The following is a 6,000-nucleotide window of genomic DNA, read 5'->3' as shown; positions in this document are numbered from 1 at the left end:
CATGCTCTGAGGAAAAAAATGAGAAATGAATTTGTTTGGAATATAATTTTCTATAAGATAATACAGTATACAATATGTTCCGAGAGTTTCCGGCCAGGGGGAATATGATTTTCAGATTCAGTAGATTTTTTTACGTAGAATACACTTCGTCGCTACGGGCACTGCATATCGTTTAGTTTAATTAATTATTACGTATGTTGAGTACCTATAACTTCTCTGTACTTTGCGAGCACAAATTTGAATTAAATATCTATTTCCCAAAATAGAGGAAAGAGAGAATCATCTACACAGGGAAATTAATTAATTACGTTAATTCTCGTTCTGTTTTGAAGCCTTATTTGTGTTACACAGGGATTTCGTTCTCTATTTGGATGCACGCAAATTGAGAATGTGAAATGGTTTCGCACTGCTTTATAGGGGATCCCAGTCCGTTATTCTTTACGACTTGAGGATCTGTTGCTGCCAAACCATTCCATTTGCATATTATGACAGGTGTGGTAAATGAAATGTTTAGATTAAGGTTTTAACGTACGCACCACTTGCAAGAAATCGTGAGGTTTATAAGGGAATGCTATGACTTGGGGTTGCTTCTGGAAGTTTTGTGCTCAAAGACACTGCAGTCAATCCTTTCACCTTCGTAAAGCTAGAGTGCGGGTACCGCCATATAAGGCATGAAAATTTAAGGATCACTTTTTGTATGCGTTTATTAAAGAGCATCGTTATGGCGAAAAATCTATTTTAGACAAACACAGGGACGAAAACGAAAGCTGTTTTATGTTGTGAATGTGAGTATAGTTTAATGAACACGATATCCAGGGGCACTAACTTTAAATAGGTTTCCCAGGGTAGTGGATGATTGCACATATGACGCAATGGGTGGCGAGTGTCTGATCTAAACAAACCGTTACCCCGGTAACAGTCGTACGACGTCAGGTGTGACGTCAGCATCGGGACGCTCGCAGAGTTATATATCGACGGCGCTGCTTACGAGCGTCATTGTGCTGCGCCGAGCACGAACGCGAGTGCGAACGTGAAACTGCTAGTCCACACTTTTATATTTTTCTACTTTTATATCTAATATTGTATAGTTTGTTTACTTTTTATTAATTAGAAGTATATTTTCTCATCATAAATAAGCTTCTGGTGAGTGTCTTGGCTACTTATTATTATTTTATAAGCAAATTCATTTAAATTAATGACTCTAAAATACAATGTCAGATGAGACAATTTTCTCTAGGTCACCGTAATTTGTTACTTCCAGCATAATTAATGCGGCTAGTATCACAATAATCTCAGCTGATTGCAGATGAGCGGGTAGGGATGAAATTGAAGTTCGTGGGCGGATTTAATCGAAATCTACCCCCTTCGAAGTTTAATAAGGGAACTGCGTCTCAATTCACCGTAAATATTTGAATATCTCGAGTCTTACATGATAAAAAAAAAGTTACAATCGAGATTAATTTTCGAGAACGTAATGTTTGAATTGTGAAATTTCCACTTGATAAATACGCGTACGTCACGGCGTGGTAATGTGTGTTGATTAATTTAGATAACTTTATTAGCATTAATGCTGCTAATCTGTGTATGTACTTTTTCTTTTCGGTTTTCGTGCACGGGAATGTTCACTTTCTTTAATTAGTCGTTGTCGCACTTAGCACGGTTAATAGTAAAAAAAAATGCCCTTTATCAGCTGGCATAAATTACCTAGCAACGTTCCGATAATGTTCTAATCGGTATAGGGAACAACGTTAGAAACTTTATGTAGTGTAACACATTTCCAAACCCGTCCCTATTGACACGGATGCCCCAATTCGAAAAAGCAGGTGATACTTAGCAGTTTTCATTAACTATATCATTTCTAGTACAAAACAAAGCTTATTGATTGGCTCTGGAATTAGAGCAGCGATAATCTGTGCTATAAATATTATGTACTTCTGACATTCTACTTAGAGTAGCAGCAGTTTCGGCAAAAAGCGTGTAGTAAATTCCGACCATAGTAAATTTTTAACGTATTGAAGTAAACAACTTTTATTGGTTCGACATACATCTAATGCTACGATCAAGGTTGCATGCGACAACACTTCATAAACAACCATCAATGGTTCAAAATTCATTGTTTCCTACCCGACCGGCACGTTCATCACTCGAATTATGATGAAATGACTACTTACATAAAACTGCTTATTGCAATAATATAAGGTTGTTTATTGTTTTAAGGTCATCTTCATAGAACTGCATCAATATAAAGTGTAATTTACCTTACTATCTATAGATCATGAATCTCTCCAGATATCTTGGCAAGCGCATCTATCCCTTCATAGTTTCGACTTGTCAGTGGGCCAACATCTGACACATTTGGCAATTTACAAAGGTAAATAACAAAATTTATCGCGCTTAACTTTGATCACCGCCACGAAATTTTCAATAAGTTACCTTTGCAAAACAAAAGCACATTCCGGCACTAATGCCATTTGACCTTTATGAATGTATAATAATCTTCGGAGATTCTAAACAACACTCATGCATTATTCAAGTGGGAACGTTTGCAATTGTTGTTGGGCCTTCGAAAATTCGGGGTTAATTGTAAAGTACAATTATTTAAAAATAATCGATTTTGGAGTTGTCCTTATGACCCAGTGAACCAGAATTATTCAACACGCAAAAGTCATTTGTTAGGCACGGCAAGGGTCATGTTTTGTGAAAAGAAAAGATAATCGATAAACTTTTGGTAAATATTTACACTTACCCATCGCTATTACATAAGATAACAATGACCAGAAAATCGACAATGGGATCTTGACGAATTTATTCGAAAAAATGATAACGATGTGACGCTACCTTTTGTTTATTGATAATAAAAATGTGTTTTTGATAATAGAATTGTACACGTGCAATCAGTTTTTTAGTCCCGCTCGGTTCTGGGAGATAAAAGGCGTAATTTCTCTTTACTCAGTTTTCACGTAAACAACTCGCACTTTGTTTTGAAAACAGCTATCCTTCTGATAATGTGTTCATTAAATGCACGGATTTTCGGAACCTAACGTCATATCATGTGAACAATAATAACAATATTTTCCAAAAGGGAAATTAATTCTTATGTTTTTTAGCACGTGCATCTCAATTTCTTATTACTAACTCAATTGTAGGTATAAAACATTAAAATCTAAAGGGGAAAAAAGTATAATAGTATCGCTTTAAATGAACAGCATCCGCACCATAACCAAAATGTTCTAAAAATGGAAAAGTATCTGATTAAAAGCAAGTGAAGATAAGAAAATATGAGATTTCAATGGCTTACCTCCTGTTGGTATAAGAATTTAATGCAGTCTTGCATTTTTTTATTTTTTCTTACCTTAGATTGGCGGTTGTGTTGCCGAATATTTTCTAACGACATAAACGAAAAGCCAATGTATGTGCAGAATGTTTTAGATTTGAAAAATACATCCCCAAATTCAGGAAGGGAAACATTTCCAACAATGTCTCATTATCGTATCACCCCGCGTAAGATTTTATAGGCTGTAGCCACGTGGCTAAGGGATGAACAACTATACACTGCGGAATGTTTTAGAATTAAACGATACCTCACGATATTTAGGGAAGGAACCCTTTCCAATACTGTTTCCTTTGTCTTATCATCCCGTTTGAAACGAATGAGATTGATCGTCCCCACTAGCCTAAAATTAACGTGTTCCAACGTTTTTTAAAATCGATTTTAACTAACCATTAATTATCTTATACCTCTAAAATCTCGTACAAGTGCTTAAAACTCTTAAAAGCTTTCATAGGAATCAAAAAGTTCGACTAATAAAGTCCGGAAAGCAGAGACACATTGATTATTCTGGCAGACTCTTTAAAGAGTTTCTAAAGGTCTCTTAGGAGAAGAGTAATAATACTTTCAAAGACTCAGCTTTTAAAGACTGTTAGATGTTTTTAAGGCTCGGCTGAAGGAGCATATAGACTCTTTGAGGCTCTTGTACACTGTTGGAGACCATGATTTTTTAAAGATTTTAAATATCTATAACCGTTTTCAATCAACTCTCTTAAACTACGTCTCTTACACACTCATAATGAATTTTTAGAGGCTCTTAAAGACTCTAAAAGTCAGCAAAGGATTCTCGTAAACGTTCAAAACTCTTATAGGCCCTTGAAAGCTTTTAAATGCTTTCGAGGTTCTCAAAATTTAATAACAAACTCTCTAGGCTCGGATTTAAAAAAAAAGAAGGGAATCCTAAGGACTCAACAAGATTCTGTAAGACTCTTTTGTGATCTTGGAAGCTATGGAGATTGTTTGCAACCCTTAAGGACTCGTTAAAGACCAAAAGCCCATAGAAGCTCTTGTGTTGTTTTCAAGGTACATCTAAAATACTCTTAACCTACTAAAGACCCGTAAAATTAGTAAAATCTTAAAGATCGTTAAAACACAAAAGCTCTTAAAGGCCTATTAAGTATTAGATACTGTAAAGACTATACTGGAAGGTGTCGGGTACTAATTTTCTTTATTAAAGTTGTCAAAGCTTAAACATAAACGAGGTAAATACGTTGAAAACTATAAAAAGGAGTTTACGACTTACGGACGGACTACTAAAATGGTGGCAATGGTGTAGTGCGCTAAAAAGTGTTTATTATTCTCAAATGAGGCAACAGGAAGATATTTATAGATGAATTTAAATGGTACAACATCTAAAGGATTTACCTAGATATACTCAGAGGTGATCTGTCCTCATTTAATCCATGCATAAATCTTTTTAAACGCGCAAAACTCAATTGGTCATAATTTACATTCATGAAGACTGCCTTTTTAGGAACATCTGTCAAGCTTATAATTGGAAGTAATTAGTAATTCAGGATTTTAAAAGGGCTTCAGTTTTTCAAAAGGCGCTGACCTTTCTTCAGAAAAGTTAAATTAGGAAAATTTGATGCAATGTATAAAAATACCTTTTTATGGAAACAAGACTTTTACAATGAACAGTCATTTAAATTGCAATAAAGTTAGTGTGAGTCACTCGATTATTTGAAATTGAAAATACGTAGCCTGGAACCACGCATGAACGCTGAACAGGAAGAAACTAATACATCTTAAAGAAGACAATATCTAGCAAAGATTGTAATAAGAAATCGGTCTCATGATCAAATTTTACTGAAAAATTAAAAATCCATTTCTTAAAGGTTTCGTGCGAGGTTTCGTGTGTTCTTTGCAAAAATTTCTAGGGCGTTTCAAAATATTTTAAAAAACCGGTATTACATCCCCGCTTTTTTTCCGAAATACGCAATTTAAAGCACCAGTACTAATCCGAATCAATCAAAGTGCCGATGATATCGGTCTGCCTGTACTCTCATTTTCGGCTAAACGGCTGAACCGATTGGAACCATATTTGGTACACCTATTTTTAGACATACAGGGAAGAGCTGAAAAGCTTTTGGGCAGAATCGTCCATACACAGGTGTATGTGTGGTATCCGTGCTAGCCACACATTATTTACTTCATGTCACAGTTTATATACGAATTTTAAATTCCAATTCGCCACCCCAGAAACCATAGAAACGTAGAGAAAATGATTTATAGACTTTTGCTCACGTTCCACTACCATTTGCATCTGCGAAAAGACCCTTTTAGAGTTTAAACCGGTTTAAACATTAACATAACATTTCTGGTCCACCAAAGGTTTGGTGATCGGCTTAGGGGTTTAGAATTTAGTATGACAACTAACACAATTATAATGTAGACATTCAAAAATTGTTATACCCAGAACTCAAAAATGTTCGTACTGGCAAATGTCGGCCAATGAGACCTTGTAAAATGCCTTGGAACTGAAACTCTAAACTAATTTATGTATGAATGAATCTCAAATTACCACAACAAGAACTGACACGCTTTAATGTTTGCTTGCCATGACACCAAAATACGACTTTTTTCTCTGAAGTTAGTAAACAACCTGTTTTCCTATAGAGTGGTTATAATCAGTTACTAAAACAACATTGGGAAATGTAGTTGTTTGCATG

The 6,000-nt window shown here is 35.2% G+C and overlaps 1 protein-coding gene across 1 annotated transcript in view; it reads left to right on the top strand.

Annotated features, from left to right (window-relative positions):
- The first annotated feature begins 987 nt into the window (after positions 1-987).
- Positions 988-6,000, top strand: part of LOC116159313 (protein Tob1-like) — a 30,312-nt gene continuing 25,299 nt past the window's right edge. The window contains exon 1 of the mRNA XM_031472270.1: positions 988-1,143. The gene's annotated coding sequence lies outside the window, so the exon portion shown is untranslated. The remainder of the gene's footprint in view (positions 1,144-6,000) is intronic.

Source organism: Photinus pyralis, unplaced genomic scaffold (assembly GCF_008802855.1).
Source record: "Photinus pyralis isolate 1611_PpyrPB1 unplaced genomic scaffold, Ppyr1.3 Ppyr1.4_LG1, whole genome shotgun sequence".
Lineage (NCBI taxonomy): Eukaryota > Metazoa > Arthropoda > Insecta > Coleoptera > Lampyridae > Photinus > Photinus pyralis.
The sequence above is the reverse complement of the archived record's forward strand: the minus strand, read 5'-3'. Positions and strand labels throughout refer to the sequence as shown.